We start from the raw sequence: 25,651 nt of genomic DNA on the forward strand, positions 1-25,651 counted from the left end.
AATTTTAAACCCATAAGTAATCAAGGACTAGCCTTTGTTTTGCTAGTCCCGATGCTTCTCTGTGCATTAGCTTCAAAGTTTCCTTTCTTTTTTTTTTATTTCTTTTATATTTTACAATGTTTTTCTCAATATTTACTTTCTCCATGTACTAAACACTGGTGTTCGGCTCGGACAAAAACACTGGTCAAGGTGGGAATGTGAGTTTCACAAATACTCACTTTACCTCCTGCCATTAAAATCCCCCTGTCTCCATTAAGTAGTGTAAGCCTATAAATAAAAATTGAACAGTAGCAAATAATCACATTACAAATAATCAGAAGAATTGGTGCTACATCAATTATTTCATCATTTCTACCTGAAACCCTTTATAGGGGCCCTCAGCCAGCCAAAAAACAAAACCAAAACCAAACCAAACCAAAACAAACAAACAAAAAGAGATAAATTAAAATGTATGGTTATATCCCACTGTAGAAAGCCAATTTGAGTCTTTGTGGCAATAGCTATGTCTGATGAAAGTGCTGACCTACTGACTGATGTATGGGCATCTAACATTTAGGATTTCTCCAAGGTGGTGATGGGAATACCATTCCCCTTTAGGAGAATTATCCTTTTCTGGACATGTCCCATCTCCTCAGATTGAGTTCCTAACCCTTGTTCCTCATTGCTGTGCTCCAGAGGTTACTTTGGTTACATACAGTACATTTACTTGCAAATGATTTCAAAATTATGGCCATGATTCTTATCCCCTAAGACTGTTAATTAAAAAAATCTATCATTGCAGCATTATTTACATAATGTCAGTGATTATCTCTGCTCTTACTCAGGACATCTTGTGCAGACCTGTGTTCCACAATTAGTAAGATAATACTCCCAGACAAAAAAGAAGGGCAACAATTCTTTTACATCCTTCACTGAATTTAAGCCCTGACATGTACACCTGCTCATGCTAAATACCTCTGGTTATTGTCTTTTATTCCACGTAAATATAAATGTATATTATTATAACCAAACACAAAGGTCTGGCTAGAACATGTAACAACTAAGACTCTTGGTCTTGTTCTAACCTGTAACAATCACCCTACTTTCCAACAGCCCGGTTTAGTGTTTGCTTTGATGAATATTTTCCCTCCTGCTCACTAGTGAAAACAGAAGGAGAGTTCACCATTACTGGTGGGTGCATGTTGCTCTAACACTGCCTTGTCTTCCATGGTGGGAGGTCAGGACAGGGACAAAGGAGCACACACCAGGATTGTATTGGAAAGGAAAAGGCCCCCACACACCTGGAAAAGATACTCCCTTGTGCTTCGGCCTCCCCACTCGGGCTGCCTCTGACACAAAGGAGGAGGAAAAGCTTCCAGGAGCAGTTTTTCCTCCCTGCAGAGAGGACAAGGATGGAGCAAAAAGCTGCAGTGGAGCTATTCCTGCTCTGATGGGAGTTAAAGTCTGTTCCTCTCTGCTGTCCCTCAGAGGAGGAAGTTTTGGAGAATACAAGAGACAGCTGATGTCTCCTGCATGAAAACCACTAGTCTGGTCTTTCCATAGTGATTTCATGGACATCAGCAGAAAGGAAGCCAAAACTGTGCACTCAATATCATAACCCCTCGGCCTGGAAAATCCCTGTGCCTGGAGTAGCTGGCAGAGCTCCAGGGCAGCACAGCACACCATACCCTTCTGTTCAAAAAAATCCAGTGGACTCAGCAAATACTGCCTGATTTAAGCACTGTCCCAGACCTCTGTCCCTTCTCACCCCACTAAGGCTTGGAGTGGTCTCACAGCCTCAGTGGTGAGTCCCATGTGGCTCTGGACTAACCAGCTCCTCACAGACACCTAAAGCTCTCTTTAGAGGTCCCTAGCCAAAAAAAAATCACAGACCCACTTATCCTATATCCCACTGCAGGTACTAATAGAGGGAATCGCAAATTTAATCTGGTGAAATGTGCTGCAATCAAACCGTGCCAGATACCTTGTTTTGTCAGGTTAACAACAGGCTTTTCCATTCATGGCTTTATTACAGGACAAAGCTCTGCTTTCAAAGGAAATAGCTTTAGGCTGCATCACATATTCTCCCTCCATATGGTGAACAGTTAGTTATAAACCCCTTTGCTTAAACATATCCAGGAAAACACTGAGTTGCTGTCAAGGCTGACATAACAGTCTGCTTTATCTCCTTAGTGGACGAACAGACCAAAATAGCCTTTTCCTCACAGAATGCTAACACAGTTCTGTTTCTATATATAAACCCATGGATTTATTGCAAATATACCAATAAAACTAGCACTACAATAACTTCTGCAGACTACTCAGGGATTTCTTTCCCCCTTCAGAAAATCTGAATATGCTCCTAATATTTCTCATTTTCAATCCTTTTAAATGTTTCTTTAAGAAAACAACTTTTTTTTTCAGTGTGTGTCATAATTTGACAAGCACCTCAGAAAGCAGCCATGAACCAAACAATGCTAATTCATGTATTTGGGCTGAATTTGGCAGCTTGGAAGGGACCTTAAAGCTCCTCTCGTTCCACCCTCCCGCCGTGGGCAGGGACACTTTCCTCTAGACCAGGTGAGATCAAAGTTAAGCAGATGCCTTAACTTATCAAATGTCCACGCAGGAGAACTGCTAGCTTTGCTGGCAATGGGAATGTCCAGCCCTGTCTGTCCAGCTGTGCCCTGGTGGCTGGGCTGGGGAGGCTGCACACCCTGCCAGTCACACACCCTGCAGACTCCCCAGCACCTTCCTGGCCTTTCTGGCTTTGCCTGAAGCACAGGAATTCTTCCTTGCACACACATGTTCTGCACGCTGCTAGCAGCTGATGGTATGCCAGCCCCCTTCTCCTCACCTACTTCCCGTTCTCCAAACAAACCTCTAGGCAAGTCTTTTTTACTAACCTGAAAATAACTTCAAGGGTCTTTTCCAACCTAAACGATTCTATGAAAAACAGGGAAAAAAAAAAAAAAAGGATTATTTAGGGTAAGCATTCAGCAGGGGGTTTTCCTACTTAATTTCTTCTTTCTCTCTGCTGTAGTCATTGGCATGTTCTAACTACTTGTGGATTCAAGTTCAAGATCTGATGTAATTCAACAACGATAGACCACACCTTTCTAAGATTTCTAAGAAAGGTGTGGTCTAGAAAGTTTCTAAGGTGTGGTAACTATTACTGTGTCTTGTGCTCGGAGGGATGGGGAAAGGGGTGAAACAGCTGGATTGGGAAGTGCTATTATATAATGCACCCAGCTTGAGCTCCAATTATCCACTAATGCAATTTTTTTTTGTTTTCTTAAAGTTCTTCTGAGGAAGCTTTTTTTTCTGCTGTCAAATTAACATAGGGTTTAAACGTGAGAATTTTCCTTTATCACTTTTCAGCCACGGGTTTTTATTTCCTGGTAATTAGTAAATGCTGGCCTAGATATGCCAGATCTTGAGCAGAACAAAGGGGAGAGAACCCTGGGATGGAACCAGAGGGGAGGGGGACTGTGTCTTGTATTCTATCTCAACAACATGTTTATGGTGCTCCTTTGTTTTGGAGTTGGGAGGTGGGCTTTGGGGCTTACATTATTTTTTTTTTCCTTTAATGACTTAATTTTCCTTAAATAAAGATCATGCAATGATAGATAGCATGTGTGCAGGCCATCAGCTGTGCTTGCTCACACCAGATGTGTGTCTCCAAAGCCCTGGGCTAGCCAGACAACTGCAGCAGATGGGAATGCAGGAGGAGGCAGGCTGGGTGTTCGCTGTCAGATCTGCTATAGTGACACTTGTGTCCTCCTTTATTGCTCACACACTGACTGCCTACAAATCACTTGTAATTCAGGTAATTACACTGCTGTTCAGCTCTGGTACTTTGCTTTTAATGCTCTATGTCTTGCTCACCTCCCTCTACTAAGATTACATTGGTTTTTAGGAAGGGTAGTTAAAAAGCTGTCACAGAAGCTGAAGCTGAGGTATCCAGGAAAATGCAAGTTGTTCCCTTCCCTAAACACATAAAGCAGAATAAAAATGAAGAACAGATCTGGCAGCACAGTTTGCATTTCCCATTATTATTTGCACTCTTTGGACGCTGTGGATTGCAAGGGAAAATAAGCTGCTCTGAAACCTCTTTTCATTGCTCCTGAACAGTCTAGTTGGTCCATGTATCCAAACCTCTCCTTACTCAGCCAGACACTCCTCCTATTTCCACCTCCTTGCTTTGTTTATCCATGATAGCACGACTGAGTGCATTTCTGCCTTACCCTGCAAGGAGGTGTTACGATTTATGCTTTGTTTTCTGAAATAGCCTCCTACAACAGACTCCTTCCTCTTCAAAACACAATCCCCTCTGTGCTTCTATTTTTTCCCAGGCACCAGCTGAGGTACCACTCACACTGTCATTGCTCTAACTCCTGAAATCTGATCCCAGCACAAGAAAGATGTGGACTTCTTGGAGTGAGTCCAGAGGAGGCCCTGGAGATGCTCCAAGGGCTGGAGCCCCTCTGCTCTGGAGCCAGGCTGGGAGAGCTGGGGGGGTTCCCCTGGAGAAGAGACCTTAGAGTCCCCTCCAGTGCCCAAAGGGGCTCCAGGAGAGCTGGAGAGGGACTGGGGACAAGGCATGGAGGGACAGGACACAGGGAATGGCTTCCCAGTGCCAGAGGGCAGGGAGAGATGGGATATTGGGAAGGAATTGTTCCCTGTGAGGGTGGGCAGGCCCTGGCACAGGGTGCCCAGAGAAGCTGTGGTTGCCCCTGGATCCCTGGGAGTGTCCCAGGCCAGGCTGGACGGGGCTTGGAGCAGCCTGAGCTGGTGGAAGGTGTCCCTGCCCAGGGCAGGGGTGGAATAAGATCAGCTTTAAGGCCCCTTATAACCGAAGCAGTGTGGGATTCTGTAAGTGAGGCAGCCGGCTGGAGTTACTCAGGACTCACTGAGAGCTGTCTGCCAGCCACAGCCTGGATATAACAACCTGATATAGAGGCCATGGAGTGAGAGTAAGGCTTCAGTCTTCAAACCTCTTCAGTCCTCGTCCTTTTTACTAAAGCATTCGGGAGTAGAAATCCTTGTCTATCTGGAACAGAATGGAAAAAACATTTCCACCCAACCAACCCCCAAAAAAAGTTTAGCCCATGCCAACCTAAGTGTGAACTGTCAACTTTATAGATGAAAATAACAAAATGTCATCCTTCAGACCAATGATTCCTTACCACTGAACTTTACATGGAATTAAATAAAGAATCATTGTGTTCTGCAGTATACCCATAGCAACTTCAGGGTGTAACTAGTGCTAACCTGTGATTTTGCTGGTTCAAAAGTCAAAACAACAGAAATCTTCATAATACAGTACAAGAATTTCCAAAACAGGTAAAATGATGTGAAAAAAGTATCCCATTACTGTAGAAAAAAAATTACTTACTTGCCAGGTAGTGCTGGAATAAAGGAGAGTAAACAGAGGACTGGATACACAGTTCTCCATTAGTTCTGCTATTCCCAAACACGTGGATAGTATTTACATTACAGATTAACTATACTTGGAGTGAAAACATTCTGAAAATTTTGTCACTAGGTAAATATCTTTAAGCTGAATGTTCAAGTTAAATTTCAAACCCTTTTGTCCAGTTCATTACGTCCAACCCGGCAATGTTTTCCTGTTAAACATCTTTCTGAATTGGTTTTGCTCTGCCTCATTATTCCTAAACAATCCCTAGAGGAAGTTCACAGGATAAGGGCTTATCATGTCTTTCCAAATACAAATGCCTCTCTTAAACTGTGCTGTCATAACAGTCACGAGGTCTCCCAGCTCAGTTAGTGCATGTGCTCAGAAACAAGAAAAATATTGTACTTATAAGCTTTGGAACTTATAAACATAAGCACAAAGAGTCAGAGCTGATCACGGGCCACCTAAATTCCATTCCCCCAGAGCCTGCCTAGGAAAGGCCTGCTCTGCCACAGGTCAGTGCAGTGGCCTATGTGGGAAGCAAATACAGAGATATTTCTTTTCCCCTTTTATTTGCCTGCCCTTCATCTTCAGATGACGCCTCTTGACCTTCTTTGTAAGAGGCCACTTTATACTCTTGTGTATTAAATACTTTCAGGTTTACTCAGAGTTTGGTGTTTTGTAACAAAACCTCCTCAAAGCATCCAAGGAATGGAGAGAGAATGTTGTAGTAACAAGGCAGGCTGCTTCTTCTCTGACAGAAAGACCCAGCAAGTTTATGTTGCTTCATCAACATAAGACAAACCAAAATTTTGTTCTACTCAACCAAAACTTTTGTAACCTACATTCATGCTTTTTATTTGTCCTGGAATCTGACCCCTTGGGCCTGTCACAGATCTGTTTTTTCAACACCTAATGCCATTAATAATTAGGTATCTCAGTTCTCTGACTGTGAGAACTAAATTAAATGTACCACAGAACATCCTGCTTGCCTCAGAAATCTTTTCATCTCTGTCTTAGTTATCTCCTCATCGCTGTCATTATAAAAATGGATATGGATTTCAAAATGGGTCATGCAGAAAAAACCTTCCAGAAATGATGCCCCAAAACATAATCAGAACCCTTAAATCTCTATATTTCAATGGGTTCAGTGAAGCTATAGTGACTTAAGTAATTATTTTTATGGCAGTCAGTGATCAGAAAATACTTCTGCATATTCAGAGATGCTTCATCACTCGTTCTTTACACACTGTAATAGCTTATTTTTCAATTTATACTTATGAGCTCGGTCTCAGGAGGTTAGTGGTATTTTCATATATCCATATAAGCTCTAAGTTTCTTAAATGTAGTGTCATGAATAATTGTCATCCCCCAAGAGGGACGTAAAGCCTACCAAGTTCTTTTAAAAAAAACTGAATAACCCTTATCTCACACCAGGGATTTCTTGGGTTTAAGTGTCTCCAATTAATTACTGCTGCCTTGTAGCCTCATAAACTATCCAGTATTTCCTGGAGAGATGTAGAGGCAGAATTCTTCCAGACAAGCACCTCCAGAAAACAACCCTTGCTCAGTACCGATAATGCTTCCCACTGACTGTGTTTCTTACATTTTCAACAGCTACAGCCTCAAAAGTATTTGTAACTTTTTTATCTTCCCTTTTTTTCCCCCCTTTCCCATGGTGTCATATGAGACATATTGGTGTCATATTTTGAAATGTCCTGGATATCATTTGGAGCCAGGCTGTTTTCATGTGAAATCATTTTGAAGGATTCTAAATAAAAAGCTCTTACTCCATCTACTAAATCTGGTTTATGTTACTTCACCTTTCAGAGTGCCCAAACACATGACATCTCTTGAAAATCAACAGTGTATATACTATGAGATGATACCTAATCTGGTTTATCCTATGAGAGTCTGATCAGTTCCCACAGAAATAAATTAAAAGCACTGTGTTGACCTAATGAAAATTAGATTTGACCCTAAAACGGTAGGACTCTGCTTACATGAACAGAGAGAAAATGGTATTTCTGTCAGTGAGAATGAAAATTCAAGAATCTCATATTATAGAAGAGAGAGATAAGGACATAATTCCAGCAAAGTCAGCAGAGATAAACTGATAAAACCGCTTTCAGAATGAATTCTGACAAATGAAGCAAAGCCAGAGTAGCTGTTACAGCCTCAGGTTAAAATCGAGACACAAATAAAGATGTTTTGCATGATAGAGACCGTTTATGAACACAAGGACATATATTCAGCTCAGCACTTTCATCTTTTCCCTCTTATACTTGCATTTATGATCTCACCTGGGTTTCCCACCTTGGATTTCTTCACAGCCATACACATGCTGTGCTCTGTGCTTAGGGATTTTGGGAGCTGCTGTGGATTCTGCTTGGACAGTGCATGCATCAGTGCCCGTGGCACTGCAGCGCTGCCATCGCCTGGATTTTAAACTCAGATGCTAAGGCTTTGGAAACAGGATTTCATCTAGGGAGTAAGTTCCCTTGTCCACCTCAGCAGAGGTCCAGAGGTCTTCCTGTGCTCTGCACACAGTCTTCCTGAAGTTCCTGACGTGCTTTTCTCTCCCGGCTCTTCCAGAGGGAATAAAGCAGCTGAAGGAGTGGAATTATCTGTGCTGTGATGACTGGGTGTGACTGGGCACCTCAGAGTTCCTGTGACAGCTCTGAAACCCTTCCTGGAGGTTTCCCCACAGCACACACCAGGCTGAAGTTGCTGCCACCTGGGCAGTGTGAAATGAAGGGGACCCCTTTGTCCGCTCCTCACCTAAAACTCTGCCCCACTAATCTCTAGGAGGACCATTACTGTGCAGCTGCATCAACCCTGGAACAAAGCTGGCCCTCCCAATCGGAGCAATCGTCGCTGTGAGATGATGAGGCAGCAACTATTAAACCTTCAAATTCTTTTATACTTAGAAAAGACAGAGAAAACCTATCCAGAAACTGGGCTTTTGCAGAGTCATAGAGTCATAGAATCATCACGTGGTTTGGGTTGAAGGGACCTTAAAAACCACCCAGTGCCACCCCGTGCCCTGGACAGGGACACCTTCCACCAGCCCAGGCTGCTCCAAGCCCCGTCCAACCTGGCCTGGGACACTTCTAGGGATCCAGGGGCAGCCACAGCTTCTCTGGGCAACCTATGATCATGCTTAAAGACTACTTGCCTCCACTAAAGAAAATTCGAGTGGCTGAGCCTACAGGCAGATTAAATGTTTTCTCTAGCTCACTGATATGGTTTTGCAAGTGAAAAAGTGTATTGAGTGTGAAGCCCAGCTGATTTTTGGTGGAACAGTTCCCATAACTGTAAAACTCAAAGACAGAAAAAACCCCCAATGTTCATTTCAACACTGAGGTTCTTCATTAAAAACATAAAATACATTAAGCATGGAACATAAATATTACTTTTAGAAGAAAGGAAAAATGAGGTTCCATTACTAAAGACAATGAATAAGGAAACATAACTGAGATGGATTTGATTAATAGATAAGGAATGACAAAATAACCCAAGTAATGTTTACTTTCCCAGTATTAAGTAACCTTAATTACATTTTACTTCTCTAATAGATGTTTGCCACAGGGCATTTATGCACCATGTTGAAGAGTAAATTTATGTATTTCTTTATGTAAGTCTCAGTATCAGCAGCCTATTTTCAAAAGCAACATTAAGGTCATGTAATGTTCTGTATTTAGGGTCTGTGCCACAGCCCACTGGAACTGAATCCCACCGAACCCCCAGCAGCAAACTGAGCCTCGTTAATGGGAGATGTTCCATACTGGGGAGTGTAATTGCTCTCTGCTCTGTCTGCCATGCACAGAAATAGTGCATTTGCCACTTTTCTGTAGGTGAGAAAGTGAGTACCAAAATTATGACTCAGGGTCTCTACCAGGTTTTACAGCTCTACATATTTTTATATATACACTTACATATGCATTTTACCAGGGCATGTAGTGATAGGAGGAGGGATAATGAGTTTAAACTGCAAGAGGGTAAATTGAGATCAGCTATTGGAACTCAGAGCAATGGGCCTTTGCATCAGGTTTTGCTGAGACTGGGCTGACAGGGTCTGGGCAGCTGCAAAACTTTCCCGGTCCCTGCTGCTCTCCACAACCTTCCAGCCATATCAGAGACTCAGGGAATGCTTTGGGTTGAAGGGACCTTAAAACTCACCCAGTGCCACCCCCTGCCCTGGGCAGGGACACCTTCCACCAGCCCAGGTTGCTCCAAACCCCGTCCAACCCGGCCTGGGACACTCCCAGGCATCCAGGGGCAGCCACAGCTTCTTTGGGCACCCTGTGCCAGGGCCTGCCCACCCTCACAGAGGGACAAGGGAAGAGTCAACAGGAAGCATCTGAAACCGTGGTCCCGTATTTGTAAATTCCCCATGTATTTTGCTCCATGAAAATGAGTTGTGGAGGGAAAGAGATAACAGATGTTTATGAAAGTGGCAGTGTTTGTTATCACTGTGAAATAAGAGCAAATCTCAAGAAAAGTAAAATTATCTAAATTATGAGAGAGGTGGTTGAACTCCACAGTGGTGACATTTCAAACTATAAATATTGGAATGAAGTAAATAAGTGAATAATCCCTTTCCACAAAGCACTGCTCATAACAGCTGACATTTCCAGGCCCTATTTCAGTGCCTTGCTGTATGCTAAATACTATTGCTACATTAAAATATAAATTTCAACTTTGAAATGTTACAGAAATAACTCCTCATTACCTTGAGGAACGATGTCACTGTCAAACAAAACTAACTCACCAGTATAAACCAGCTTGTCTTCTGATATGGATGAACTGCAAAGAAATAAGAAGACATCTGTGCAGAGATAAAGAGAACTGGAGTAGGGTATTATAGTGCCCTTCTGGTGGGATCTGCATGGATTATTATTATTAATTATATTTTGTCTTTGTTGTATTGAACCCATTGACTGCTGTGCATCTGGTTTTGGGCAGGGAACATCTGAGTTTGATTAGTAAGAAGTACTTTTAATATTTACTCTGCTACAACCCAAAGCAGTTTTGCATTTCAAAGGGATTCATTGTATTTATTCCCTCCTTAAACAACCTATTTTTCAGCTGAAGACAGGTTTTGTATAGTGAAGTGTAAATACCTAAAAGCAGTATCTTCTTCTGTTGAGGATGTTACCTGCTGATTAAAACAGGGATCCAGCTCAACTGGGCAAGTTGCTTCCCATCTCTCTGAGACATCAGCACTCACAAGATGAGACTGATACCTGCCTCCTCTGTGCTAAGATGGGGCAAGCTTTATTAGCTCCTTATGAAGTTTAAATGAAGGATATTGATCCTTTGATGTGAGGAAGATCTTGTTCTTCCTCCCAGCCTAAAGTTCAGGTGTCACAGTCTGAACTGGGGTAGATGGGCTTTGGCCCATTGATCCCCCGAGTCATGAAGGCAAAATAAGCAGCATATAGGTGAGCATTTAAACCCCCAAATCTCCACTGGAAAAGGTAAACTGAGCCAGGGTAAGCAGCTCCCATGAAGTTTAGCTTTCAGGCTGGATAATGCACCTCACATGCCGGACAGACCGGCGCAGTCTGGGCTTGGCTGCCACAGAGGACTCTCCTGGGTCTGTCACCAGCCTGAAGGGGATGGTCCTGCTACTGGACACTTTTAGGGCTTAACTGAGTGTTCTATTTTTATATTTATTCTCAGGAAGTATTTGCATCAGAGTTTACGAGCACAGGGAGTGACTGGAGTGGCACTCAGTGCTCTGGGCTAGGTGACAAGGTGGGGATCAGGAACAGAGTGGATGGACTCCATGGTCTTGGAGGCCTTGAACAACCTTACTGACTCTGTGATTCTACTTTGTTTTCCATGAAGGAGGTGTGTTTGTTTATTCTCACACTGCTTTTGGTCTTACACCCCTTCTCCAGCTCAACAGTTACATCTGAGTACATTCCTGACCCCAAGCTCAAGCAGAACATTTAATTGCTAAGAGACTTCATGTACACAGAGCTATTAATTGCAATTAGAGCACAACACACAAGAAGGCTCCATCCACTCACGTGGACTGGGGTTGTAAACTTATTTCCCATCACATGAGCTCCCTGTGTATTCTATGGTGGTCATGAAAGACACCAGTTATAATCTACAAGCCCCATTAAATTTTCCTCAGTGTTCCGCTCTGGTGGTGATTTCCTCAATGCCCTGTATGTGATGTTCTCTTTCACCCAGGAGTAACTTCCCTTGATAAACACTGATGGAAATGCAGCCAAAGTTAATTAATACCATTTCCCTTTTCCGTTCTGAGGGTAGTTACTCACAGTTTTGCTCTGTTTGCAACCTGCCAAGCATCAGTTGTCTCAGAGAAGGACTTGCTCTGCCTGAGTGACTCCAACCTCTCCCCACAGGCACTGGTGACAGTCCCCTCCAGTCACCCACAAGTCTCTTGCCAGCCATTTTCAGGCTCAAGGGTAGCATCAATCTCGTGATGGAAAACCTTATGAAAATGAAAGCAATCCAGAAACCTTCCTTCCCTTTCACACAACCCTGTGATTTCCCACCAGAGATGCTTCCCAGAAAACAGATACTTCTGTTTTAACCAGAATTATTTTTAAAAAGGTACTTTTTAGAGGTTTAGTTTGTCTTTTTAGAGCAGTGGTATCAGGAGCATCATCACGAAGTCTGTCAGTGTTCCATGCCTCCTAAACAGAGTTGATAGCACTGCTCTGTCTCTAATCAAAACCCACCCAATACTTAGTGACAAAACCAGCTTAATCTGCTTAAAAATAACACCACCAATTCATCAAGCTTTTTACAGCACCTGATATAGGAAGATAAACAGAAAATTTATTTTTATATTGCTTAACTTTGTTTATGATGGCATTATGCAGGCATGCCTCTGGTTTACATATAATTTCCTTGCTCAAAGCCCTCCAAAGATTAGTGAGTGTGTCAACATGGGTTTGTACAAACGCAGCCCTCAGGGCCAAAATGTGGAAATTCTTCGGTAAAAAAGCCTTAAACATATGAGTGTGTCATTTGTTCTTAGTGTAAGTTTAAAAGTATTATCATTACATTAAGGACTTCAAATGTTTTCTGTTCCCTTCTGCTTTACAGGAAAATTCTCGCTGTGCTCTTAAAGATTCAGCAATTTTCAAAAGACAACTTCCCTTTTATTTTTTATTACTGGATTTGTATAGCAATTTAATCCATTCCATATTCTTACCTGTGAGGGTGGGCAAGCCCTGGCACAGGTTGGGCAGAGAAGCTGTGGCTGCCCCTGGATCCCTGGGAGTGTCCCAGGCCAGGTTGGACGGGGCTTGGAGCAACCTGGGCTGGTGGGAGGTGTCCCTGCCCAGGGCAGGGGGTGGGACTGGATGAGTCCCTTCCAACCCAAACCATTCGGGGATTCTATTGACTGGATTTCCAAAGCAATGCTACAATTTTAGCATCCAAAGTTGATCTCTCTATTGTTAAATCCCTAACACCAGGTGCTTGGAAGTATTTAAGCCTCTGGGAAAAGCAAAAGGTTCAGGTGGTTTTGAAAATACAAGCAGGGCTCTGTACTTTTCCCATGGTGGAAAAGGCAAGAAGGTCAGTCTCTCTGCCCTAAAATTTCTAGATGGGGAGATGAAAACAGTGGGGTTGCCTGTCTTGTTCCTCCTCTGGGGAGAATTTATGCTACTTTACATGGATATTGTGATTATGGGTATTGCACTCAAAAAATATAGAGAGATGCCTACAGAGAGATCAGTCCCCAGGGATCAACCCTACAGCCAGGCTGGGAAGTGAGTTAGATGCCTAATGGGATTTTCAAAAGCACCTTAATAGGTTAAGCATCCAGTTACCCTGAGATTTAGGAACCTCATTTTGTTTGCATTAGATTTTCCCTTGACAATGCAGTGTCTGGGGGCCAACTGCATTTCTAAGGATACAAAGACCTCTGGAAATTGGGCTTTTAGCAATTTTTCAGGCAGCATGTGGTGTCAGTGAGCAAATCCAAGAGCTCTGTAGGCTGCTGGCAGGGGCTCTCTTTTTGGAGCTCATCCTTGGGCATTAATGACATTTCAGTGCATGAGAATGTCTGGCTGACATGGCCAAAAATACCTGCAAAATAAAGATATCCAAAGTGACTCCTTGGCCTCCTCATTCCACAATAAGTTTTATATAGAACACATATTAGAAATAACACATATTTGTAATTATTACTTGTGGAGGGAAAAAAAGGAAAACTTAAAATCCACTTTAAATTTTGCCTTTAAAAGACTGAATTCTCTTTATCTCATCTGGAGGTCGTATTTATTTCCTATAGTGGCTTAAAACTTCCTGTGCATCATATTTATTACTCTTTTAAACCCCTCCTTTAAAGCTCTGTGTCCTACACTCCCTCTTGTTTTTCATGGAAATTTTTACCATGAATTGAAAGGAGCAGACAGGGTTGGGGTAAAGGATATTTTATTTAACTTGGCCTCTGCCTGGACCTACATATTTGTTTATGATTTACAAGGTTCCTGCTTTCATCCAGGCAGAAAATAGTTGCTAAGCAGCAGCTTTGCTTGATAAAAGGCAGAGCCAGGGCCTGATGCTGCCCTGACTTGTGCATGTGGTTACTCCCGGGGCTATCCCAAGGAAGGTAGCTTGGACATACCTCCCACCTAAGGACTGCCACCTGGCTCTGTGCAACTCACACAGCGTCTTGGTTTGGGCTGGGACAGAACTTTGACACATACAAACATATATATAAAAATTTAAATTGTATTTGTGTTCTTGTCTGTATTTCTGGGTGTGTCAGTACACACTGATGTAAAATCTAGTGCCTGTCCTCTTAAATGCGGTACTTTACCTACCCTGTGCTGGTGGTGTGAAGCCAGTTCACAGATTTTTGCCTTGGAAAAATCCATCATAGAAACCTTGCATCGGGTTTTTGAGTTTCCTGCAAAACCAAAAAGGTTTACATATACCTATATAATATACATACATACATAATAGACACGTAAATATATATACACATACATTATATATATACACACACATAATATACACAAGAACTGCCAAGTCACATCTCAGCCTTCCTTGCATCGTCATGCCTCTGCCTTTCTTTTCACTAAAAATAACTCATGTGTTTAAATTTATGCAAGTGTCTGAGATGAATGAAACTGTAAAAATGTTGGAGATGTCACTCATCAACCCTTCCCCCAGTTTTTGACCTTGGACACAGCAGCCAGGAGGATACATGCTGTCCTCTCAGCTCACAAAACAGATCAAAAGCCTTAAAGGTGATGAGTGCAAATATATAGATTTCATATATTTATCATGCAAATACAATATGATATGTGAATATTGTATAATTAGCAAATCTGAACTGCTGTAAAGCCACTGCTCCCACGTATTCCTAGAACTCCAAAGCATAAATTCATTAAGGTTGGAAAAGTCTTTTAAGGTCATCGACTCCAGCTGTTCCCTCAGCACTGCCGAACCCACCACTAACCCGTGTCCCCAGGTGCCACAGCCATGTTTTTGGAACACTTCCAGGGACAGTGACTGCACCACTGCCCTGGGCAGCCTGTGCCAATGCCTGGTCACCCTTTCCATAAAGAAATTTTTCCTGAACTGGTGTGCATTCACCTTCAGAGTGCTTTATGCAAGTTACCTGATTCCCAGTGCTGCTCCTCAGAGAGGACTGGAGTACCTGTGTGCTGGAGCCTGTCCTGGGGAGCCACTCAAAGCTCTGCAGTGCCTACTTTAAACCTGCCAGAGGGACTTGGGTTGAGGAGAGGTGTCCTAAAGTCCTCACTTTGTGAGCCTGACAGCAAATAGGCCAGACTTCACCCCATAAACTAAGCCATGAATTCCCCAGGCATGGCACAGATTGCCAGGGCACTTGGGGCAGCTCCCGTGGTTTCTCCAAAGCTCGGCATCTTTCCGTGGATAATGAAGACGTCTGGCTCGGCCCAGCAGGCACCTGGGAGATGCTGGGAGCACAAACTGCTCCAGCTTGGGATCATGGCAGGGACCTAGGACAGGAATGACATGATGTTACTCCAGAAGGGCACAAAGGGTTCCCTTTGGAGGCACATCCAGGTCAGGTTAGACCCCTGGCACAAAGCTGGAGCAAAACAAAACAAGGTTCAAAAACAAGTGCGCGAAGATCAGGTTGTTACAGCTCTGAAACACCACAGGAAGAGGCCAAGGAAAAGCTGCTCTTAATCATCAGTGGTTGTTTTGCTAATCCAGATGCGATTACACAAGATACTTCAATGAGAATTTCACTCTCACCCTCTACCTGTATTTATTATTTTTTCCAGCAGACCCACTTTCATAGTCTTTAATGTTTAATTAACTATAAATGAACACATTCCCAAAAAAGTGCCAGGGTAGCCTGACATTCTCAATTTTGCCCACCGCTGCTAACATTAATTTGGTTCACTGTATTTTAAATAAGACAATTCCAGTACCTCTAACCTGAATTTTAGATGTAATCAGATATATACGTTCCGTATTCTATCACATCATGTCAATATCCGGGTTTAACACAACTTCTCAGCACAAACTTAATGTTTGGCCCAAATCTCCAGTTCTTGGGAAAACTTACTGCCATTTCTCTTTTAGTGTCGAAAAGCAGAATCGATTTAAAGTGTATTTTTAAATAGCCAGTGGGAAGTTAAAAAGAGAAGTCACATGCATGACTCATGGTCCTGGAAACAGCTGTGCTGCTTTTGGGGACAAAGGGCTGGTTTAGGCCTTATGTAACTCCAGGGAAATCAATATGCAGCAAATGTACTGACCCAGAAAGGAATCTGAGCCCAAATTTAAAAAAAGTACACAAACTGTCTCATCTCATACCTTTAACTGGGGGTTCTTTGTGCCCCAGGTATCTCACTCGCTGTGATAAGGGATGTGCTGGCAGTAGATCGGGTCACTTGTAGATCAGAACAGGTTGAGAGTTCATCACTGCTGCACTGTGAGTGTTTGACAGCATGAGGAGTATGCTGGGCCATTAAAAAATCCCCAGATTCAGGCTGCACCCACCCTAACTGTGGGCAGCTTCTGAAGAGATAAAAAGGGCTACATTCCAGCACCATCCCCCTGGAATTCAGCCTCCAGAGACCTCTGCAAGTCCAAACCTGCTTATTTCCACGCCTCCAAGGTACTCAGGAAACCAGCAATGCTGGCTGGCTCTTTCAGGCCCAAGTTCTGTTGGATACCAAAAATGTTGGACCACGAAGGAGTCAGTACATATTTGAAGAGGTTGTTTTTGTGCCTGGCTGTAGCTGATTTCCCAATACCCCCGAGAGTTTTATCTGCTGTTTATGGACACTGTATTCTGCTCACAGATTATTGGGTACTGTAGTACTCAAAGCTAAAGCAAATCCAAGTATCTGAGATACATATTTAGCAACTCCAGGCCTATTTATAGGCCCTCAGGCCAATGGTCCATCTCCCAGACACCTGGAACAGAAAATGCTGTTTCAGGAGAGCCCATGAGCCACTTCCCGAGGTCCCTCCTGAGGCAGGGATATGAGAGGATACAGCTCTGACTATTCTCTGGAGTACCTGGCATTCGTGTACCTGGCATCCATGAATTTGTGCAATCCCATTTCAAATCAGCCTCCATCACCTCCTCGGGACACAAATTCTACAAGTTCATTACATGTCATTCAAAGAACTGCTTTCTTCAATTTAAGTTTCAAGTCTACCTCTTACCTGTTTCAACCTATGTTCCCAATTACTGAGGGATTTAAGGACTAAGTTTGTCATGCACCCATCACCTTCATCCAAGGCTAGGCTGGATGGGGTTTGCAGCAACCTGGGATAGGGGAAGGTGTCCCTGCGCATGGCGGGGGAGGGGATGCACATATAACGCCTGTCCTATTTCTGTTTTCATAGAAAGAGATCAGGATCATCCAAAAAAAATGCTCACCTTTCTTTGTTATAAATGGAATTCCAAGTGACTGTAGAATAGTCAACCCAAGTAATGCAACGGGCTGTGCAATAAGCTGTTGTAGATCATCTCTGCTTGGCTTGTACAGCAGCAAGAAAGGGATCCCTTTTTGTGACAGCTGTTGTCATCCCTTCCCCTTCTCCTGAAGGGAATGCTAGTCCAGCTGCAGCTTGTGCCTCTTCCCCATTAGCTCATCTTCTGTATTTCAGCCTTTTCAATCACGTGTCCACCACCAAATCCCAGTGCCCTGAGAGTGCAGCACAACACCCAGCCAAAGGCACACTGCAGTGCCATCCCTGTCCCTGGAATCTGCAGGCATCTCATCCTCAGCCAGTGCCCGGTCCCTCGGCACAAAGAAGAGGCAGCAGGTGAATGATCCGAGGTTATTCTGCAGAACTGACGTGCTTCAACCACCCAGACTTAGGATGTATGTTTCCCATCTCCTGTTCCTCTGGATGCAGCAGCAGCTGCAGGTACAGTGCAGGTGGTGTGACACAGGAGAGCCAGTCTCTCAGCATCTGCCAGGGGAGGAATGACATCCAGCTGCTCCCTGGGCTCCGCTCAGAGGGACGGAGGGAGCAGCCTGGAAGCAGGCAGAGAGAGTTCCCAAGGAACCAGTGTTGAGAGGTGTGGTGGGCAAGGATGGGTTTTCAAGCAAAGGAACCAGAGGTGGGCCTGGGAATGTGAATGCAGACTGGAAAAATGGCTGTGGATAATAAGGAGCCGAGCAAGTCCTAAGGTAAAGAGGAGTCAGGACTGGCCAAGTCAAGTTTGTCAAGAGATTTAGTTTGTGGATAAAGATGGACTGAGTGGAGAAGGCTAGGGGAAGAGTGGGGGAGGGTTACTGCTGACAGCAATGATATCACAAGGTGTCAAATGATATCTCCTTCACTCTGCCTGTTTGGTTGGGTTGGGTTTGGAGTTTTTAATTCTGAAATTGAGAAGTTCTGGAAAGCTTGAGATTGTTTCCTTGTTCTATCTCCTCCACCAGACTTTTCACTCTGACCATGCCATTAGCCACTCTTTCCCCAAATATGCAGTCTGCAGTCCCAACATTTAATTTTTCAAGGAGGTAGCTAGGAAGGATGGGAAGATACTACAGCAGTACCTGCAGCCAGCCAGTTATTTTGGCCATCAGCCTTCACTGATGACTTAAAAAACCTCAAGTGTTTTATCTTATCCAAATGATAATACATCTTTCTGCATATTTCCTCCCAAAAATCATCCTGGGTTATCCATATTCATAAGGTGATCCTGTTCTAAATAGTTATATAAAAAAGACACGTATGTGCATGAGTCATATTGCTCTTTGCATCACACCAGAACGATGGCTTTAGGGTGACAGTGTTGATACAAAACCTGAGTGTTCCAAATTTAACTGAGTTTTGCTCCATTCTTCCTTTGTGACTCGAACCAATGACTTGGCCTTTTTGAGCTGCAGCTTCTTAAGCTGCAAAATGAGGTCTGTAAATCTCTGTGAGCTGCTGTGAGACTGCAGTCATTCATTTTTGTCATGGGATCAGAGATTAAGGTGGGGAAAACTTCAAGAAAAGTAAGTATAGCAGAATTCCAAATAAATTCACTCATAACAAGGGAGTGACTACTCCAAAACCAAGAGGGATCCAGCTTTCACTTACAGATTTCAAACTGGACTTTATAAGTGGTAATGCCACTTCCCCTTTCCCATCAAACACATCTTGTTCATTTAGAAGTGAAAGGAAAAGATAAGGCACCCCATAAAATGCCACAAGGTAGAGCCACTGGGGATTGTTCTTCCTAATGAGGAGGCAGTAATTTACCACCTTGGGGTTTGCCAAGTGTCATAAAAGCAGGCAATGAAAATTACTGAAGAAAGGACACTTAGAAGACAGACCATGAATGAACAAGAGGCAAAAATTAAGAGATGAAGATAGATTATCAGTTCTGGGGAAAAGCAAGACAACATTCTCAGTTTCTTTCCAAACTTCAGGCCTCAGGACTGATATAAAATAAACATCTGCTTTGTTTGCTCCAGTACCTCCTAGAATTCACAAAAGCTGAATACACACTCTGGTTTTTGGAGTGACCATGTGATTTTTTTGAGTCAGAACACAGCTTGTAGAAAATCACTAATGCCTTTTCCTCTTGTCCCTAAATACCTATGATTCCTAATGCTGGAGACTTGAGTGGTAATTAAGGATGTAAAACTGTAAGTAAACCCTGCTGCAATTACCTGAGTAATTTGGTTCAAATCAACTCACAGGGCTGATGGAAATGTTACTACAGTCAATTATTTCCCACAGTTACACACGGGCCCAGTTCTCGTTCCCACTGAGTTCAAAGGTAAACAGGCTTTCAACTGACAGCAGCAGGAACTTGCTGTTGGTGGCAGGGATGGCTGCAGAGCTTTGGAGCTGGAACAAAACACACACAGCAATTATCTTGGCACCACAGACAGCATGTTACAAACTCTTCATCTCACATATGACAATAAGTGAGCCCTTAACACCAGGGTCAAAAGACAAAAATACCAAATTTCACCTTAATAAAAATGAAGTTTGTTGTTTAACTGCCTCTGCTGACTGTGCTGGTAGATTAACACCCAGCCTGTCAGGATGGCGCTGTGGCATACACATGCATATATATATTCAAAGAACTCAGCTGGGCATTCCACCCAGCACTATTAATGCTCCCAGGTAACACGAGGCAGCCTGGAGCACTTATCACCCCCGGTGCTAAAAGGATGGGGCCAAAGAGTGACACGCATGACCTTCTCATGGAATCTGCAGTGCTCAGGAGAGCAGCTGCACGTGGCACTGAGTGGATGGTACATACTCTTGGTGCATCTCGTTCAGCCCCACAGGCAGAGTGCTGGAATTTTAGATCTCTCCAGCCTTTCTGTCCCCTCTCAGACTCTGGAGGGGAGACACTGGTGATGCAGGAGAAGTATTTCTTGCTCCAGATGCGCTCCTTGCACTTTTCCCTGTGCTGCTCTGGCTTACCATAACATGACCCTGATGAAATCAAAGAGAATCCACGGCTCAGAATGTTATTTTTTCTGACACTGTCAGTACAGAGTGAGGACACAGTTACACTAAATTTCTGTGTTCTTTGGAGTAAATGGTGGGGTTTAAGATTAATTAATTCCTCTTGATCAAGAAACAGTGTAGCTCACCTTTGGCTTGTTCCTGTGCACATGGGAAAAACAACCCCGAGTTGGGGTTCTCATGAACCTCCTGCCTCCCTGCCAGCAGGGATGTACAGTAGGAATAGCTTTCCTTTCACGGGACAGAAAGGTTTGCCTATATTTTTCTTCTCCTCTTCCCCCCCCCCAATTAAGTTAGTCATAGCATTATTGTGGCTGAAACATATAAGCAGAGCTAAAGTAACTTCAGAAATCTACTCTTCTGCTTGTGCAGAGGTTACAAATGTACAGTCCAGCTCCTACATCAGTTTTGTTCTCATGGCTTTATGTTAGCATTAATAAAAAAATAAAATTGAGGGACACTGGGCTCTTCTGTAAAAGCTGAAAAAAGAGCTTTGCTTGTAAAAGAGATTTCACAGTGTTACTTTCCTTAATATTTGAAGAAACACTCATAATTGAAAATTTCTAACTCATTTTAATCACATTCTGATTTTCCATTAGTAATGATGAAGCTTCAGATGGAGAAAAATATAAAGAAGGAGAAGCAAATTGGGAGCTCCCAGGCTGCAGTACAGGCAGCAAACACATCTAGTAAGTGCAACCCCAAGGACAAACAGTACAAAGCTCTTACTTGCAGGCACAGTCAGAAGCTGGCAGAAAGCTGAAGGGTCAGGAAGGCAAACAATTCAAGTGCAAAGTGTTTTATTGTAACCCTCTGAACAGGATGTTTCAGCCACAGAAACTATTGTCCTTATGGAAGCACAAAAGACCTACAGGTGTATGGAAAGAATCAGCATTTTTACAATGTACAAGTAGAACATATTTGCAAGTACCACTGCCCAGCAAACATAACTTAATGCAACTGGAAAGCATTTAATTTTAACTGCTCCTAAATAAACAATAACCGCATTTCAAGTTCTACAGGAAAGCCATAAACTAGAAATTTGTTAACAGCTCATGCCTGATCAGAAGCTCTTGAACATGTACAGTCCAAAGGATCAGACTTTAGTCCAGCCTCCTTAAAATCACAAAATCTCTGACTGGTTTGGGTTGGAAGGGACCTTAAAGCTCATCTCGTTCCACCCCCTGCCCTGGGCAGGGACACTTCCATTGGACCAGGTTGCTCCAACCTGGCCTCGGACACTTCCAGGGATGGGGCAGCCACAAATGTGCCACTACATTTGCTGGGGGATCGAATCTGAATATCAGCTTTTGATTTGTCTGCTCCAAGAATGATGACAGGACAGGTACTGCTTTGAACACACCCACACTTGTGAACTGATGTAACATCCGGGGTTACTGTCCCAGGCCAAGGGAAAATACCTTTTAACATAAAGAAAGAAAGATAGGATCTCCATGCCCAGAATGGGTCTGCTGACAGTTGCCTGAGGAGCATTGTCTTGAAAGAGTTCTAAAAGCTGTAATTTTTCAAGAACTGTAGCAGTTTTCTCTGTGCAATATATATCTGCAGCTGGGAGCTCATATGAGGCTTCATCCCAAAAGCTGTTGTCTTTGAGATGGCAGGATTGATCCTTCAAGGACAGGTAGTTAGAAGAAGGGTTTTTTTTAAGACATTAACTAGCAGCTCTCTCAAAATCCTCTGTACATTTTCCGTGGACTTAATCCAATGGAATTAATTAGAAACTTCTGTTTGCTTAATGGAAATGAGACAAGACATAATTTATAGCCCTGCTGTGGCAGACAGGCTCTGGCTTTCTGTCCAGCACAAATCAAGGAAGGTGACTCTGGTGGTGGAAGAATGGGAATGAAGATGTTCAAGAAAGATGAACAGAGACTTGATAGAGAACTTGCCTTCAAAATGTAAGGCCATGGCTATTAAACCTGGGTCTTTTAATACTCCTTCATAGTGGTTATAAATTTCCTACAATCTTTGCTCCCAAGTAAAGAATTTATCCAAGATCATCATTGCTTTGCCACAGGGGAAGGAAAGGAGATGAAGTGCCCCGCTCCAGAGTAGCTCTCATCAGCCAGCCAGATGGCAAACAAGGTGTCAGAGTTTACAGGAAAGAGTCCAGTGTGGACCATTAATGCCAACACAGCCCAAACACCATTAAAATTGCTAAGGACTCTGAGAGCCAAGGCACAGACAGAGTGTTCTACACAAGGACTTCTACAACCAGAATGAATTATGGAAAACCCTTCCAAAATACATGAAGGAAAAGCTATGGAATGAGTAGACTGGTGTGAGAATTACAGAGAACAAAAGGAACCTTCAATTGCAATACATATGTATATATAATTTAAATATATACACAATAAGTGGTGATTCACTACATTATATTGGGTTTTTTTCACTCATATGAATAATTTTCTATTAAAAAAACAAACAAGGGCTCAGATCCTTGGCTGGTGGTATTCCTGACTCAGGTGCTGTCCTGCACTGAGCTGTGCTAGTCTGGCCACAGAGGAACACTGGGTGATGCTGGATTTAAAGACATATTGTAGAATGATTTGTCTTTATGTGAAGAGAAAAAGGTCTTGTTCTTACTTCTAGGACTAATCTATTATTTCTATATTTCCTCCATTTTTTGGTGCAGCAATCCAAGCCCCATATTTTGCCCCCACCAAATCTAGTATATTCCCCTCTCAGGTGGTTTTCACAACACAGTTTCGTCAGAAGCAGAGTTTGACGTTAAGACATCAAGGCTTTGCAATATCGAGAATTAACAAATGCAGCCTTTCCTTTAGCCATTAGATCTTTAGATGAGACGTGTGAGTCCCTTACAACAGGACAGGGATCAGCAGAAGAGCCACAGCAGGGGTAGAGACACCTACAAAGCACCTGACTTTGGAGGAACACACCACCTGGATGAAAAGCAAGAGGGCTTTCCAGGAGAGGACTTTCCATGCATTAATTGGGAATGCTGTATTTTCTGCAGTGGTAGACAACAGGTATGCAGAACATCCAGAGCTCCCCAAGCATAACTTTATCCATTTTTTAAAAAACAAGGTGTTGTTAGAGAAGTGCTTTGTCAAAGAAGTGTTCTGGACATCTTACAAACACTGTTATGGGGGAAGGACAGTTGTTAAATCAGGAGGTCTAAGATCCCAGTGAACTTCACGTGCTGCCCATGGGCTAATGCTTCTGGTTCAGCTCCCAGTTACTCAGACACCTGCCATCAACTCAGTCCCACTGGCCCCTTTCAATAACGTGTTCTGCAGAAATCAGTTAAGATTTAGAGTAAGTTTCATTGGGAAGCATTGTAAAGTTTCTAGCAATTTGAAATTAAAATATTTGAATGTCATAGAAGTCTTTTCCACCATCACAGGAAATATAGTTGTCCAGAACAATGGTGTTCTAATGATGCAAAATAATTTCATGTTGATTACTAAGCAAGAAGCACAGGAAAAAAACCTTTTTTTTTCCCGAAGGAGTGAGTTTGGGTCATCAGAAAGCAACCGGCCCAAAGGAGACGCTGCCTGAGCTCCTGGCCTAGACATGCTTCCCAAAATCCCAAATGTGTTCCCTGTCTACAAGAAGAGAACTAGGAACACTCATCTGCTAACTGTGCTGGGAGGAAGATGCTACTCTTGCTCTCTGATGTCTCATGGGTAGCTGATAATGCAAATTGATGGTGATTCATAAAGACATCTCCTTTCCTGAGAAAACTGGAACTGCAGCTTGCGTAATCCCGAGATTTACTTAATTAAGGAACATCCCAGCTATTTGATCATGGTTCCTGTCTCTTGTCTTCACCTCCCGCTCCCTCCCAGCTTTGCCTTTGATTACAGTGGCCCTGATAAGAAACTTCATTCACAAAGAAAGCAGGGAGTGGGAAGGCAGCACTGAGATGTGGCTGGTGATTTAAAAACTGAAAGGAGGCAGTGGGAATGCCTGGGGGAAGTCGGGTGGGAAGTCAGGATTTTCCTGTTTGCTGCAGGCAAAGTGAGAAGTTGGGGAGGGCTCAGCTGCAGGGTGGGCACTGTGTATCTCAGAGATGCGTGTAGGTGAGGAACATACCTAGAGCTTTAATGCCTCTGTCTGCTTCCAATAAGACCATTATTTTCAGTATTTTGAAGCACTTTTTGCTTGAAATCTCAGAATCACCCAACTTCAGTGTTTTGAAACAAAGATTCTGGAAAAATGATAGAGAAATGGGTAAATATTATGTGATGATAGATCACAGACATTTGACTGGCAGGACAGTGCAGTTGTATCTAACATAATCTACAGGTTTCCTATTTCCTGACCAAGACGGCCTCTGAATCCGGAGGAAGCACACAGGGAAATTGCACAGGGAAGTGTATCACTGCCTTCCAGGTGACCTTGGCACTTTAAATGAGGAAGCAAACATGGAGCCTCAGCCTTCACCGCAGATCTGCGGATTATTTACGATGATCTTGCAGCAGCTCTCAGGCCCAGCCATGAATCAGGAACTCGCTGCACTCACAAACACATTAACAAACAGAGCTTCAAATACCCCTCATTTATCAGCAGGGATGTTTTAAAATTACTTTCCCTGGCAAGATAGGATTTATTGTGAAGAGCGTGTGGGTATTACTCATCCAGCTGGGAAAATGCCGTTTCCAGGGGGTTTCGAGGTGCTGGAACAGGTGGGATGGAGCTAGTGTTGCCTCACACACAGGGCAGGCTGCCGGGGAGAGTTCCCAGCATTAAGCATGGCATTTTTTGGTCAACCAGATATGACCCCTTGAACTATAGCCCAGAGCAATGAAGGGGAGTCATGGCTGAGGGGGTGACATGACTGAGGGAGACGTGTGGCTGAGGGGATGACACGGCTGAGGGGGAGTCATAGCTGAGGGGTGCCATGGCTAAGGAGGTCATGGCTGAGGTGTGCCACGGCTGAGGGGTGCCACGGCTGAGGGGGTGTCGTGGCTGAAGAACTCAGGCAGCACCAGGTTTCAAAAACAAAGGTGACTGAGCCAGTTGCGCTCGAGGTTCAGCGCTGCGAGCAACGCCCGCGGCGGGGCCGGGTACCGGCAGAAACGGGCACGGCGGCTCCGTCCCTACTTCCTCCTCGTCAGCCCTCACGAGCCCAGCCGTTGACCCGCCGCCCCTGAGGCGGACCCGCCGTGGCCGCAAGGCCTTGGGCCGCGGAGGGAGGAGCGACCAGACTCGTTTCCCGGCTGAGCGGGGCCGATTGCGGTCCCAGCGCCGCCTCCTTCCCTCCCTCGCTCCCTCCCTCGCTTCCCGCCCCACGCAGGCGAACGGTCCGAGGCGCAGGCT

At 43.7% G+C, this 25,651-nt stretch overlaps 2 long non-coding RNA genes across 3 annotated transcripts; one reads left to right on the top strand and one right to left on the bottom strand.

Annotated features, from left to right (window-relative positions):
- Positions 1-8,915: 8,915 nt before the first annotated feature.
- Positions 8,916-25,560, bottom strand: LOC114065728. Of its 2 annotated transcripts, XR_003573038.1 has the most exons (6): positions 25,436-25,560; positions 21,074-21,212; positions 19,531-19,711; positions 14,220-14,309; positions 11,698-11,873; positions 8,916-9,249 (listed from the first exon to the last, which is right to left on the bottom strand). It is a non-coding gene; the product is annotated as an uncharacterized LOC114065728 (long non-coding RNA). The 2 variants fall into 2 exon arrangements; XR_003573039.1 differs by lacking the exon at positions 21,074-21,212.
- Positions 17,926-24,134, top strand: LOC114065727. The gene is made up of 2 exons (XR_003573037.1): positions 17,926-18,057; positions 23,836-24,134. It is a non-coding gene; the product is annotated as an uncharacterized LOC114065727 (long non-coding RNA).
- Positions 25,561-25,651: the final 91 nt, after the last annotated feature.

Source organism: Empidonax traillii, unplaced genomic scaffold (genome assembly GCF_003031625.1).
Source record: "Empidonax traillii isolate 1590-97213 ecotype Southwest subspecies unplaced genomic scaffold, ASM303162v1 scaffold691:size399616, whole genome shotgun sequence".
Classification (NCBI taxonomy): domain Eukaryota; kingdom Metazoa; phylum Chordata; class Aves; order Passeriformes; family Tyrannidae; genus Empidonax; species Empidonax traillii.